This window comes from Balaenoptera physalus (assembly GCF_965194825.1).
Source record: "Balaenoptera physalus genome assembly, chromosome: 1".
Classification (NCBI taxonomy): Eukaryota; Metazoa; Chordata; class Mammalia; order Artiodactyla; family Balaenopteridae; genus Balaenoptera; species Balaenoptera physalus.
Window position 1 is genome coordinate 136,372,968 of NC_138882.1, and position 16,719 is coordinate 136,389,686.

A 16,719-nucleotide genomic window follows, 5' to 3' on the forward strand; every position below is an offset into this window, starting at 1 on the left:
TTCAGTAAACCATGTTGTAAACAGATGTCCTGTCATCCAGACTTCGTTGTTCTGTATGCAGTGCACAGGCAGAGTAGGTTTAGTTTTATTTTTAAGGGCTCTAGGATTTTCAGAATGGTAACTTAGCATTTGCTTCAGTTTAAAGTTACCACACCGGTCAGAAAGGCCATCATCAAAAAAATCTACAAACAATAAATACTGGAGAGGATGTGGAGAAAAGGGAACCCTCCTACACTGTTGGTGGGAATGTAAATTGGTACAGCCACTATGGAGGACAGTATGGAGGTTCCTTAAAAAACTAAAAATAGAACTACCATATGACCCAGAAATCCTACTCCTGAGCATATACCCAGAGAAAACCACAATTCAAAAAGACACACACGCACCCCAATGTTCATTGCAGCACTATTTACAATAGCCAGAACATGGAAGCAACGTAAATGTCGATTAACAGAGGGATGGATAAGGAAGATTTGGTATATATACAATGGAATATTACTCAGCCATAAGAAACGAAATAGTGCCACTTGCAGAGACGTGGATAGACCTAGAGACTGCCATACAGAGTGAAGTAAGTCAGAAAGAGAAAAGCAAATATCCTATAATATTGCTTATATGTGGAATCTCGAAAAATGGTACGGATGAACTTATTTGCAAAGCAGAAATAGAGACACAGGTGTAGAGAACAGACTTATGGTTACTAAGGGGGGAAGGGGAGGTGGGATGAATTGGGAGATTGGGATTGACATATATACAGTACTATGTATGAAATAGATAACTAATGAGAACCTACTGTATAGCACAGGGAACTCTACTCAGGGCTCTGTGGTGACCTAAATGGGAAGGAAATCTAAAAAACAGGGGATATGTGTATACGTATAACTGATTCACTTTGCTGTACAGCCGAAACTAACACAACATTGTAAAGCAACTATACTCCAATAAAAATTAATAGAAATATAAAGCCTCCAAAAATAAAATAAATAAGATTACCAGCTGCATTAGCCCCTAACAAAAGAGTCAGTCTGTCCTTTGAGGTTTGAAGCCAAGCATTGGTTTCTCCACTTTAGATATGAAATTCCTAAATGGCATCTTCTTCCAATATAAGGTGTTTAATCTACATTAAAAACCTGTTATTTTGTGTGGCCACATTCATTAATGATTTTACTTTCTCTGTCACTTGCTGCAGCTTCTACATCAGTACCTGCTTCTTTACCTTGAACTTTTATGTTACAGAGATTGCTTCTTTCCTTAAACCTCATGAACCAACCTCTGATAGTTCAAACTTTTCTCTTGTAGTTTCCTCATCTATCTCAGCCTTCAGAGAATTGAAGAGAATTAGGGCTTTGCTCTAAATTAGGCTTTGGCTCAAGGAAAGGCTGTGGCCGGTGTGTTCATCTATCCAGATCACCAAAACTTTCTCCGTATCAGCAATAAGGCTGTTTCACTTTCTTATCATTCATTTGTTGACTGGAGTAGCAATTTTAATTTTCTTCAAGAAAGTTGCATTCACAACTTGGTTGTTTGGCATAAGAGGTATAGCTTTTGGCTTATCTCAGCTTTCAACATGCTTTCCTCATTTCTAGCTTAATCACTTCTAGCTTTTGATTTAAACTGAAAGACATGTGACTCTTCTTTTCACTTGAACACTTGGAGACCATTGTATAGTTATCAACTGGCCTAATTTCAATATTGCTGTGTCTCAGGGAAAAGCGAGGCCTGAAGAGAGGGAGAGAGATGGGGAATGGCTGGTTGGTGGAGCAGTCAGAACACACACAACATTTATTGATTAGGTTTGTGGCTCCTCAAAACAATTCCAACGTTAACATCAGAGGTCACTAATCACAGATCATCATGACAAATATAATAACAAAGAAAAAGTTTGAAATATTGGGAGAATTACCAAAATGAGACACAGAGATATGAAGTGAGCAATGCTGTTGGAAAAATGGTACTGATAGACCTGCTTCAGGCAACGTTGCCACAAACCTTCAATTTGTGAAAAACACAGTATCTGTGAAGCACAATAAAGTGAAACACTGTAAAAGGAGGTACCGCTGTATAGTAACGCCTCAGCTGTGTAGAGAACTCTTTTAATGAGAATCATGTAATTGAAACAAAGTCATTGATCATGCTAAATAGAGCTGCACATCCACGCAAAATCCCTCAGTGCCCACATCTATATGTCAAAGCCCAACTGAACATAAATAAAGTAATTTTTGAAAAACCAGGATAACATCTGTGTTAAAAAAATCTCATTTATAATTTTTTTGCATTTTTCTCTCTAAAAATCCTGGTGGACAATTCCTAGAAACTGAAGCACTTAATAACTTGTACCTCCACCTATTAAAATCAAGGCAGTTCTTATAGTTGGTGATCTAAGCTTGTGTATTGACTGGTTCAAATTTCAATCATGAATGCGTTACCTTATTTGAGTAATTACCTTTTAACTCTACTTTCCTCCAATTTTGTTAAAGTAAAATGACTAGGACATTCCTTGACACATAGTAGAAACATTACTCAATGAATGATAGGTGCTTTGTTCATTACTCCTCTCATCTCTCTGCACTTAATAAATTATCCTGAAGACTAATTCTCTGATGGTTCTGAGAAAGAAATTATTGTAGTGAAGCAGTGCATTTGGAGAAGGAGAAAACCATGATCTACCCATCTCTTGATCTACCATTATGCTTTCGTGCATGGGAATGGGGAGTGGGATGCGTACGTGGGCCTCATTGGACAGTTGGGCAGGGAATGTCTTTCTTGCAACCAGCTGACTCTTAGGAGGAGCTGTAAAGTGAGGGTTGTTCCATGTTCTAATGTCTGCTTAAGCTCCCAATGCTTGTTTAAACTCAATGGCCTAGGGGAAGGAGAGAAGCCTGGTTACAGATTGGTCAAGTCAAATGAGTGGGCATTTGGTCCAGACTGGTCAATAGGGACAAACAGTGTTGTTAATCATTATGAGACAAATAATGGGGATTTGGAGAGTCTGTGGCCTTGTCATAGATAAGCAAGGACATCATCTGGGAGCCTTATCTAAGTCATATGCGGAAGAATGTTTCTTTGTAGTAAACCATTTCCTGGAATACAAAAGGGTGGAGGGATTTCTTAACCTTTGCTCTTTTCCAGGATCACATGCTTCAAGTAAAGTTCAGCAATGTCAGTCCTCTCCTTTATGTAAAATAGTAAAATGTTGGAAATAACACCAGCCCCTCTTTGAATTCAGTCTATTTTGTAGACAAATTTTGGCTGCAAATCTCAGGTAAAACTATGGATCACCCACTCCCAGGGCCAGGTGAATTACACCAGTTCCAGTATCCAGGAGCTGTTTGTGGTACTTAGAGAATTCCACCCTCAGGCAAAGTTACCAACAGTTCAGATGATACCTGGTTTATTCCAACATTGTATTTAATAGGGAATAAAGGGAACGTGAAATCTTTTTACCTTCTATCTCTTTAGCGTCTTATAATTACTGCTTCAGTGAAATCAAATAATCAAATAAACAGAATACAGTTTTCAATTTTGTCAGGTGTTTCTAACATAAGGTTAATAATGTTTTTAATCTCTTGGTCTTATTGTGAAGATTTAGAGATAATATTTTATGATAGTTCAGATAAGAGCGGAAAGCTTACGGAGGAAATACTTTTCATATGGAGGTGACCTAAATCTTTAAATAATCCCAAGTAAATGATTTTCTAACACTTATTAGTTTCTTCTTTCAGCCAATGAATACTTTATTTAGCACCTAGTATACGCCAGGCCCTGGATAATGGTAACACAAGAATGAATGGGATGCTTTCCTGCTGCCATACCTTTATAGTCTAGTAGAGAGGTCTAACATATAAAATTTACTTATAACCCAATGCCATGAGTACAAGTAGAGATTAGTACAGGATATCACTAAAAAGTAGAAGAAGGTGTAACTAACTTCTCCCTGAGAGAACTCAGGGATCTCTTCACACAGGAGTGACATTTGAATGAAATGCTGAAAGAAGAATGGAAATTAGCCAGACAGAAAGTGAGGAAGGACTTTCCAGGAAGTAGAAATAGCAGTTGTAGAGGCAAAAAGGCATTTAAAGCATGTCATGTTTGAAGACCTGCCGGTCATATAAGGTGGACAGAGGGTAGGGGTAGTGGAGAAATGGTTGGCTATGGGGATATAAAGCAGAGTATTTCTCAAAAGGTGATCTCAGGAACGTTGAATCTGAATGTCCTGGCCTGACTGTTAAAAAAATCAGACTTGTGGTCTTTAATTGAGACACCATTCGAGACTTGCCCGTGGAGTAAGGATCTAAAATTTTCATTTTAAACAAAATCCCAGGGGACTCTGATCCACTCTGAAGTTTGATCTTCACTGCTGTAAATGTTGACAAATTTAGATGATGAGGTTCATATATACTAAATGAGAGAGATTAAACTTTATAAGTATTTGCATAAAAATGAAGGTTTTAAAATTGGAGTTAGATTGATCACATTTTCCATATAGTAAGATCACTGGCTGCAGTGTAGGTGATAATTAGGGAAGGGGGTAGGAGGATGACACAATGATAATAATAAAAAATGAGTTAAGACCTGGTTGCTACAGCCCCAGCAGGAGATGTTGCTGTTAAGGGTTTAAAGTAAGGTGCGAAAATATTTGAAAGGTATTTAAAAGGCAAATTTTGTGAGCAATTAGAGGTAGAAGATAAAGTGGAGGAAGGAGCCTGGAATGACTGTGAGCTTTCTTGCTTTGGTGACGGTATTTCATAGGAGTGTGTGTGTTATTGCAAACAAAGCAACTGACAAGGGATTAACCTCCAAAATATACAAACATCTCATGCAGTTCAATATCAAAAAACAAACAACCCAATCAAAAAATGGGTGAAGATCTAAATAAACATTTCTCCAAAGAAGACATACAGATGGCTAAAAAGCAAATGAAAAGATGATCAACATCACTAGTTATTGGAGGAATGCAAATCAAGACTACAATGAGGTATCACCTCACACTGGTCAGAATGGACATCATCAAAAAGTCTACAAAAAATACATGCTGGAAAGGGTGCGGAGATAAGGGAACCCTCCTACACTGTTGGTGGGAATGTAAACTGGTGTGGCCATTTTTGAGAACAGCATGGAGGTTCCTTAAAAAACTAAAAATAGAGCTACCATATGATCCAGCAATCCCACTTCTGGACCTATATCTGGAGAAAACCATAATTCGAAAATATACATGCACCCCAACATTCATTGTCCATCAACAGAGGAATGGATAAAGAAGATGTGGTACATATGTACAATGGAATATTACTTGGTCATAAAAAGGAACAAAATAATGCCATTTGCAGCAACATGGATGGACCTAGAGATTGTCATACTGAGTGAAGTAACTCAGACAGAGAAAGACAAATATCATATGATATCGCTTATATGTGGAATCTAAAAAAGGTACAAATGAACTTTCTGCAAAACAGAAATAAAGTTACAGATGTAGAAAACAAACTTATGGTTACTGGAGGTAAGGGGGGAGGGATAAATTGGAAGATTGGGATTGACATATACACACTACTATATATAAAGTAGATAACTAATAAGGACCTACTGTATAGCACAGGGAACCCTACTCAATACTCTGTAATGGCCTATATAAGAAAAGAATCTAGAAAGAGTGGATATATGTATATGTATAACTGATTCACTTTGCTGTATACCTGAAATTAACACAACATTGTAAATCAACTATACTCCAATAAAAGTTTTTTAAAATGTGTGGGTGTCAAATGCTTTACACACGTCACTGTATTAATACTTTCAACAACTCTGAAGGAGCCAAGATATTTGTCTTTATTTTATTTCTCTGTTACAGTTCATGAGACAGGGTCTTAGAAATGTGAGTCAGGTTGTCCTCAGTCCCAAAGTACATAACAATTAAGTACCAGTGACAGGATTCAAATGCAGGCAGTCTGGGTCTGGGCTCCACACTTTTACTCTCACACCTACCATGTTTTCCTACAGAATTAACCAAAACATTGCTTAGGAAGGGAGGATTGCTATTGTTTCACTCTTGCACATAGCACTGAAGACCTCACTCAGGAAGCCTATGATGTCCTGGATAGATTATTAAACTAGTACTGATGACAGTTCGTTTCTTTGTGCAGTGTAGTTTTTACCTTGCTTCAGTATTAATTGCTCAGTTCTCTCTTTTATGAGGTTAAGATCTGAGAATTAAAGAGTTGGTCTTCCTTTAAATAGCATAGTACCAAACAAATTGCTCTGCTTAGAATCACAGTATTGGCCACAACTTCTGTCCGTATGGGAATGACATCATTTCTTTTCATAGTAGATGATCTTTCACTTAACAAAGTATCTTCATAGGCTGTTTTGGGTAGAGGGAATGAGAAGTTCCTTATCTCCCTGTACCCACGGTAGAAGGAAACTGTGAAACTTATGTTCTGCATAAGAAATGATGAGAGATGGGGAGCTGGAAAGAAAGGAAGAAGACAGGAAAAGAGGGGACATAAAGAGGCAAGTGAATCTATCAGGAAATACTTTCTGGTGGTAAAGGTGGCCAAAGGAAGAAAAGTGTTGAAGATCCAATTTTATCTTTGCTGCATGATACTGTGATGTAATCCTTACCCTGTTAGACCAAATGTTTCTTACTGATGGTGCTGTGAAAAAATAAAGGAAAAGGGGTAATGTCCCATGTATGAGTCACTATACATCAGAGAGTGTATTATTCTGTAAGAGGTGATCACGTTCTCATAAACCTGTAAAATTAAAAAAAATATATCATCAAGCAGGCCTTGGAAATTTACATAAATTGCCTAGAAATATCAATCTCACATCTAGTAGGAAATCCAAAGCCTATTTAATGATTTTTTTTTTTTTTTTGCAGCCCTGCATGTGGGATGGAAACCATGCCCCTTGCATTGGAAGCACGGAATCTTAACCACTGGACTGCCAGGGAAGTGCCAAGGGTTTTATTTTTTAAGTTGAGCAACAAAAGAAAGGGATGGGGGGAAGGAAATAGGGAAGAGAGAAAAAAAGGGAGGAAAGTGAAAGATTTAGGGGCAGGGAATTAAGACCTAAAAGGTAAAGGGGAGCAGCAGTGTGTGGGAGAGGTTTGAGATGGTGATACAGGGAGAAATGTTGCTGATTGTCATGAATTAAACCTCTTCAAAGTTTTATTAAGAATAAAAAGTAGCATGCTCATTTAATTCTGCAAGCAGCAAAATCCTCCTAACGTTTCCTCTGTTTCACAGTGGCTGGGTATTAGCAACCAGATTCTCTTGACTCCAGGGCCTGGAATACAATTACTATTCTGCTAAGAGGGGCGTTTGAGCAGGATTTGGAAGGTGGAGGGGAGGCAGAGCCATATTCTTTTTTTCTTTGGCGGTGGTAGCTGAGTGCATGGGCTTTAGCAGATGTAAGATTTTGTAGAGGTTTTGCTGTGATTATTAAGAACAGCATCGTGCAGTGTTCTGTTCTGTTTGGAAAAACCTGGTTACCACCTGGTTCTCCACACTACACCTGTAGTGGTGAACCTGAAAGCTAGTGGAAGTTTCTCCTGATGTTTGCATCTTCAGCCCTTCCAGTGGTTTTGCAAACAACTGATTCCCTGCATTAAGCCCTCTTTTGCTAAACATTCTTAGAGTGATTTCTGTGTCCTGACTGAAACTTGGGTTTGGAATTGATGATGTTGAAATTTACGTGAGCCCTGTATGCCTAGAAAATACTAATAGTTCTGAAATACCCCACCCTTTTGTTCTCAGAGGCTCCTGCCTGTGAATATTCCAAGATAAGACATTGTTCCATCTTTCCTCATAACTCCTGTACCACTGCAATGACTTCCTGTGTACCTGCTTCTGTAATACCAAGGCCCCTTCCTTCTCTTTGAGACATTCTTCTTTCATAAATGTTCTCCCTGTTAACAATAGCCTGAACACAGTCATCTTGATTGTCTGGTGCATTTTGTCTTCCACAGGATCACGCTTTGTTAATATGACTCTGCACAGAAACTACTTATGTCAGGATTTCATAAGGGCTATATCAGCAATTTTTTCAAGATCAATGGGTGGGACTTTTTCATTGCTTTCTATCATCCTCTTGAGACACATAGCTTAAAGAAATTTCCTAACACCCAGGTGTCATTGTGGGTTCAAATGGCATCATAATTAAGAATTTATTGCAACTTACTCTAGTATAGGATTCTTCTTCTTATCTTCAATTTTTTAAAACTGCCCATTATGTTAAGATTGCTTTTTGGCTCTCAGGAAGGAGACTATAAAAACACAAGCTTTCCCAAGACCAAGTGGGTAGGTCACCTTATCCTTTAAAACTTCTACTGCTTGCATTTATGTCCTAGAGCAGGTCACTTATCTTTAAAGTTTAGATCCTCTGTAAAAGAAAATAATTTATTGAAATTTTATGATAATATACAGCAAAGGTAGCACTCTTGTTTAGAAAGGTATAATAATATACTTATGTATTAATATAAATTTCTGCTATGAGCATGTTTATCTAATAAAAATCCAGATTTTAACATTAAAAAAAGTTTACCTTTCTAATCATAGCCTAAAACCCAAACTTTTTTATTAGTTGCATCCATCATCTTGTCTTTCTTTTATAAAGAATTGTCAAAATAAACAAAAAATGTCCATAGGAATTTGAGACTGCAGTATAACATTCATGGCATTTTCCACTTGAAATAAAGTTAAATCCTTTCTTCTTTTCTCAAGAAATTTTTTCTGTTATGCCCCTTTGTTTTCACTATAGAAGTCCTTCTCCATATCCAGTTCATAATAGCTAATTTTCCCCATCAATGATTCCATCTTCCTTTCACATGTGCATAAATTATGGCTGATGTTCTAAGCAGTGGGTGACAAGAAGTGTGATGCAAAGAAAAGTGAGAAATGAAAAACTGCACAGATTTTGTGTTATTAAACACATCCAGGCTTGCTAGATTGAAAAGAAAATAAAGGTACCATCAGAGTAGACTGTGGTAACAAATAACTCAAATTCTCAGTGATTTGAATACCGTGGTTTCTTTCCTTGTTCATTGTAGGTCAATAGGGAGCTCTCTTCATCTTAATGTCCCAAGGACCCAGAGGATGGAGCAGTAGCATCTCAAATGAAATAAGTTACCATACCAGAGTGAAAGGAGGACTGAAAGTCCCACTTAAGCAATTAAATGCTCTGTGGCTGAACTGGTGAATGTCACTTTCACTCAAATCCACTGGTCAAGAATAATCACCTGGCCCCACTCAATCACAAATTGTGCCTGGAGAGTAGATAGAAGAAAGCCAGAAATATTGGGTACACAACACCGTTAATGACTGCCACAGAAACTGAGGCAGATGATTAATTCTGTAAGATTTTTATAAATGGTATTATTGGGGTTGCACTAAGTGGGTCATACTCATATGTTGTATTGGGCTTTACCTACATGAAGCAATTTAGAGAAATTGGCTTCTTTTATGGGGGAAATGATTAATGTCTACAGGTATAGCTATTGTATCCAATGTTCTTTTCATTGTAAGATCACTCATGTATTTACTGAATATCCAGCATATATAAGGCACTCAGGAATACGAAGATGAATCATCATGTATTGTGTACTCAGGGAATTCACACCATACAAAAAGAGATAAGATATATGCATATTATTATAGAACTTATGAAATACTAAATGTGAGAATCTGAATCAGGAAAAGATTACTTTGGGCTGGGCAGGGAAATGAGAGTAGAAGAGATCATATTTTTGTTGGGTCTTGAAGATTGAGTATCAGTTGAATACCTGTAGAAGTATGTGAGCATTGTAGAGAAAAGAATGGTATGAACAAAGCAATGGTGGTAGAACATTGTGGTTTGTGTGAGAAACAGAGTATATCAGCAAAAAATATGTGAAGTGAAGAAGAGAGAATATTGCAAGTGTAGTAAAAACATGGCAATAAAGCAGATGAACTTAACTGCAAATATCAACAAAGAATCTCATCTGATATTGTATCAAATGTCATAAAGTTTAGAAAATGATCTAGGGGATCTCAGTTAAGACAAAAGATGAAATAATACCTCTATTTTATGATATGACATTGAGGAAATTAGGAAATTTAGCTGTGAATGAATTTTGAAACAGCGCTCTCAGGGAAAAAGTTCAAAATGATTTAAGGTTAACTCTAGCACATTTAACATGTGGAGCTGACACAATTGATTACTAGGTAGGACCAAGACTACAGAGAAAGCAGTAATAAAAATTCATTCATCTGTTCACACATTTATTATTTTAGCAAGCACTCAGTCCAAGAAACCACAGGTCACTCAATGTTGCCAATAATCACGTAAGCCTGGAAGTAGATCTAACCTCAGTTGAGCCTCACATGAGACTGCACCCTGGCGGACAACTTGAGGTGTTGTGAGACCCAGAAACAGAGGACCCAGCTAAACATTGCCCAGACTACTGAACCACAGAAACCATGAAATAATAAACGTACATTGTCTTAAGCCACTAAGTGTGCGGTAATTGTTATACAGCAATAGACAAGAAATACAGTGACTGAGCCTAGACTTTAGGCCTGCACACTATCTATAAGGGAAGTTGGAAGAATGAGCACTTGAACTTGCTAATTTCTCAGACACAGGAGATAGTCTCAGAGGTTGGGAACTTGTCTGTATTTTGTGTTTCCTAAGTTTGATGCAACAAATTACTACAAACATGGGGATGTAAAGCAAAAGCAATTTATTCTCCAACAGTTTTGGGGGTCAGAAGTCCAAAATCAAGGTGTTTCCTGGACCAAACTCCCTCCAAAGGGACAAATCTGCTTTGCTGTTTTCAGCTTCTGGTGGCTTCTGGCATTCATTGGCTTGTGGCAGCATAACTTAAATCTCTGTCTCTGTTTTCAAATCACCTTCTTTTCTGTGTCTCTGTGTGTCTTTTTCTGTGTTTTATAAGCCCACTCTCATTAAATGTAAGGCCCACCCTATTCCAGTATGACATCATTTCAATCCTTACCTTAATTACCTTCACACTAAATTTCCATAAACACAAATGTGCTTCCTGACCAGGAAGAAGTTCTCCAAAAGTATTGCCATGTGATTAATTTACTATATTTTGATTTACCTGGTAAAGGTGACCTAGACAGGCCATTTTTTTCAGTATGGCTTGAACTACTTATTTATAATTCAATACTTCAATCAAACACACATTTTGGGGAGATTTAGGGGAGATTTCATCTTTGCAGGAGAAAATATCTTGGAGCTTAATACCAAACCAATGATTTCTCTATTTTAAGTTCCCATCCTTGCTCTGTTCAACACTTATATGTGAAGCAAAGGTTCATATGCAAGTCCACTGAAATATAGAAAGGAATACAACTATACATTTGTAGCAGTGACATGAAGACCCTAAAACAATGCTCTGAGTAGAAGGAGGAAATGGAAGATTTTTCTTTGAATAGGAAGTTGTTTGAACTCTGAAGGTATTTCCGATTGTCCTTCATTCAACTTCAAAGGCAAAAAGTTTTGCCAGAGTACTTTGAAGTCAAATGATTCTTTGCTTGTGAATTATGGCCAGTGAGGTCATGTTTATTGTTTTAAAGGTTCTGTCTGTATTCTGATAGTGATCTCCAATAAAGAACCCTCCATATATTTTCTTCTGAATTTCTACATGCTCAGCAGGATTGAGTTCTGGAGGCAGGAGGAGAGTTTATAAAGGAAAAACATTATTTTTGACATGATTTACTATAAGACACAATAGCCACTTTTTGTGATTCAAAATAAAACCAGTTTCAGAAATTCTATGTAAAATTTTATAAGGATCTGGTTATGAATCCAACCTTTAGGTTGATTCTACTAGACGTTGAAGATGGATATGAGCTATCCTCAAACTGTGAGCTATACACTCTGCCACCACTTTTTATCAACTATGTTTTCTACATCCCTTCCTTATCTGAAGTCAGGTATTATCTTCTGATTATGTAACAAACTCTTAAAGTAATATTGATTTGGAGTTATTAAATGTCAATCCACCTACTTCATATATTGACTGATTCTCTGCTTTTCAAGCATTAAATTAAGAAATACTTTGTACTGTCAGTCATCATCATGGTATAGTTTAATGGTATTAAGTAGAATCATGATATAGCATGTAGCCTTGACAAATGCAATTTTTATTTACTGTACAATGTTGAAAGTTGTTAGCATATTCTCCTATCTATAGAGTAAGCTCTTAAGCAATGCACATATAAAGAAGGAATGTAAGTTTGAATTATATAACTCAAAATTTTTATCGGCAATCTTCTAAACATTGTTAAATTATATCAACTTCAAATTTCACTATACTTGTCACTTATTAATCACCAAGGTTGATTCAGTAACAAATTCTAGTTCAAGGTATAGAAACCAAATCCAAGATGTTGTCTCTATTATTCAGTTAAAATATAGATATAATTATGACCTCCAAATCTATATTTGGACTGGTATCAAATGTTCTTTAATTGCCAACTTTCTTCTGATGGCAAGAAAAGATAACCAACAGGATTCTTTAAAGGTATGTCCGATCAGTCAACCCAGCAAAAACTTAACACCATTCAAAGGAGCTTCCTAGAAGTATGAATGTCTTATTTATTCATTCATTTAAAAATCTTCATTAATCTGCCACTATGGATCAGGCCCTGTGATAGGTGTTTTTACCCTGTATCAGGTGTTTTGTAGCTGGAATTTTCTTCTTTTTGCAGATAAAAAAGTGAGAATCAGAAAGGTTAAATGAATTTAGCAAATAAATTACTTGACTTTAACCAAACATACTCTATAGATTTATGTATAGTTAAGACTTACATAAAATAAATAAACATTATATGCTAATTAAGAACTCTTTTTTAACAGCAAATAAACTAAAAGTGAATTAAGCAATTTGAAGTTACTTTTACCATATGTGAGATATCTAGAGATTTCTGCTGACATTGGTTCAATAGCTCAAATATATAGAAACCAATATTTCTGAAATTCCCTACCCTATACCCCTGCCCCAGCTATAAGAATTATCATATACACATTCCAGGAAAAAGAAAAGAGGAAGAAAGTGGTGGCAATGATACTGATTCAGTCCTTTTAACCTAGAAAGCAAGAGCTTTCCCAGGAGCCATTCTAGCAGATTTCCAATTATACATCAAGATCTGTATCACATGACCACTCTCTTCTTACAAAAGAATACAAGAAAGTGAATATTCCTTCAGCCTCAGTGATAGAAAGAGCAAAGGGAAAAGGGTAGGAAATGGATGTTGGATTTCCCATACAATGCAACCAGAAATCATCACAATACTTGTCTAAAAATATTGCCTATACTTCATGGTAGGAAAGAAAAAAGTCCACAAGCAAAAACAAAACAATAAACAGTAAGTCAGTTCGGAAAAGAGCGTGCCAAAGTGTGTGTACATGTGTTCATTTACATGTGGGCCTGTATGTGTGTGGGAAGGGTGAGTGAAATATAAAGATCAACATCTGGAACCTACTTAAAAGATATAGACATAGGAAACAGGACCAGGAAAAAACAATAAAGGTTAGTTTTTAAATATGACAGCTAATTTGTAATCCAGGAAAAGTTGCAGAAAACACACTCCACATAATATCATTCCCTCAGTGGCTTCTCATTGCCTATTAATTTTGGTAGATCCTCCTAACTTGATCTTTAAGGTTCTTCAGTAAATGTTTTCAGACCAATTTTCAGTTTACCTTCTACTCTTAATAATTCTATATTACAGCCACTCAGTTCAAACCTATTCCTTGGATATGCCTCATATTTTTCCAACTTACTCATGCTATCCTCCATCTTAATGACCTTTCTTATTTATATTTTCTTGTTTTTAATCAGGATGTCTGCTATTCAAATCTCAGGCATCCTTTAAGCATGTCTTAGGTGACAGTTTCTCCATGAAGACTTTTAATTTCTCCAGTTGAATGTGAACATTCATACAACTGAATTTTCATAACACTTTAACACTTTTTCCTTATAGGATGCTTGATGCTTGCCATGCATTTGTTTTATTTAATTATGTACTTGTTTTCCTTTCATAAGAATATATATTTTTTAACCTTTTGCTACCTTCAGCAGTGAGTCTAGTACCTTGGATAGAAAAAAAAAAAAAGACTGAGTGAAAAAAATGTGTTGATTTAATGAACAGCACAGAATTTTCTACAGATGACTTCTATTGATGTTTACTTACATCTCATCATACCAGATAAGATTATCAGGAATCCTTAGTCAAGACAAATATTATTCACAGTAGCTGGATAATCCATATAAACACATCAAAATGGAATAATAGATTATGAGGATGAGAATTGGTACAATAGGTCTATTAGAAGTGTAAATGCCCATTTATAAGCATCAATTTGTAGAAACAGCATTTAGAACATCCCATTTCCCTTCCCTTCCAAGTACTCTGTGCTATATATAAATTTAAAATGACTTTGAAGTCTGAATTTGATGGCATGAGATCAACTGTTAGATATAAAGGAGAGAATGATATTATTTTAATAATGTTTTTCTTATAAGACAAAGGATTTTTGTTAGGTTCTGGAAGGGATTTGTTTCAGAAGATTAAACTCTTTCCGCTTAATTAATCACTAAAGGTCAATTTTATATAAGATTTATGTCTCATGACCATGGAATCCATGGTCTCCCAGTTACACATTGGTCTTGTAGAAAATCCAGCTGCTATCCTTTAGGCCAAGATTAAGACAGTATCAATTACTTATTAACCATATTACTCTTGAAATATAGCATTGACATCTGCACTGTGCTCACTAGAAGAGTCATTTACTCTAATACTCTTGATTTTGAACCACTACACGTGATTCTTCTCAACAACAGCAGCTCATATTGGATCTCATCCTACTAAAGTAGCTCATTTTTGATCTGTACTGATGGCTTGGCAGTAAGCATATCAATTGTATTTCAGAGTTTATTACATGCGTCTGAAGCTCATACAATATTGAGTATAATATGATTACATGATTATTCTGCTAGGCTTCAAAGACAATAAATAGGATGGGGTTATGGCAGAGTGGAGCATATTGAATAACATAGCTCAGCAGGTGTCATGACATCCATATTTCTTCCCAGTGCAGGGGGTACTAAAGTCATAAACAGAAAATTAAAAATCAGCTCTTTTGTAGGAAAAATAAACTTTCCTGCTGTTGTTGCAGTTTGTGTAGAAGACAGAGGCAACTGGAGGAGAAGTACGCATATACAAAACAGTGCTGAAAGGCATAGCAGGATGCATAAAAAGCACTTTAAAAGAATGCAAATATCAAGGCTAGTATTTGAAATATTTACCAAGGAATTTTCCTCAGATCTTCTCTTACCCGTTGCACTCCCCCCTTTGGAGGGACAATGTAGCATAAAAACATTAAAAAAGGTAAATCACTTAGGATTACAAAAATCTAGTCTTTAGTTTTTTTTTAAGTCTAGACTTTAAAGAGCTCAGATATAACATGCCACAAATGATAACTTTGAAAAAAAAAAGATGAAGAAATAGATTACCCACCTCATCTCTCTCTCCGGACTAGAAGTAAACGAGAGAAAGACCACAGAGAAAAGTAAACAACTTAGTCTATGATGTTTACCCAAGAAGTGGATTTATGCCTTGCCCTTGCCCCACCACATACAGAGCTCCTGGGGAAGGATAGGGGAGAATATTCTGGATATACTTGGAGATCTATGAGCAGAGAGGAATTGTAACCTTGTCCCCAGAGTAGAGCCTAGAGTAACCACACAACCAGTATGTTGCTAGAGCAAAAGCCAAAGCAAGAACTAAGCCAACACCCTTCAAAGTAGAAGTACAAAAGGTACCCATAGTCTGATGGGTTTAGAATTAGCAGAATGTATCTTTTGTACATGGAGAGCAGTGTGGCCATGCCAGAGGGATTGGTGCCCTGAGTTTAGAACAAAGAGGGTGAGCAGCTCCCTGGGTGAATCCTTGTCTATAGGTGAGATGGGAACAAACAATGATGGTTAGAGTAGATAAATGAAAATGGAGAGTTTATTGTGCTATCCCACTGTTAACATGGCAAGACCAGAGTGCTACATAGCCCCCTCTTCCTATAGAATTTGGATATAACCCCTGGGAAAGGATGATGAGACTCCAAGTTAACTGAACATAAATTTCCAATTTCTAGAGGAATGTGGATTTAAAATAAAGTCCATTAATACAAAACATAACACTCCACTTCTTACACACTCCAGTTTATGGCTTGCCCAATATATATAACATATGACTGATAAAGACTTGGTGCTTAACCTGAATTTTAAAGAAAGGTAACATGATTTTATCCATCTTGTAACATTAGAACCAAACACAAGATATCACCATTCCACTGCAAGTGGGTTTAAACAAGAGTACTCCATGACTCAGAATACAGACCATATAGGCAGAAGACGAGTGGGGAGTAGAAGAGGATCAGAATAGAACTTAGCCTTAAAGATATAGAATTTAATTTTTGTCATTTTCTTAAATGAGAGAAGTTTAAATTTTTTATTGTAACCTGGATATATGTTATTAAGAGTAAATAGTATATAATTACATATAGTAAAATAAATTGATTTCTGTTTCTACATCATGGGTTTGGTCATTCTTAACAAATCCTTCTGTCTTAATATGTTCTGAGATTAGGAACATTTTCAGGCATTGTTACAGATCGATATTTGACCAAAGTATCTCCCATCTGCCTTTTATAATTAGGAGT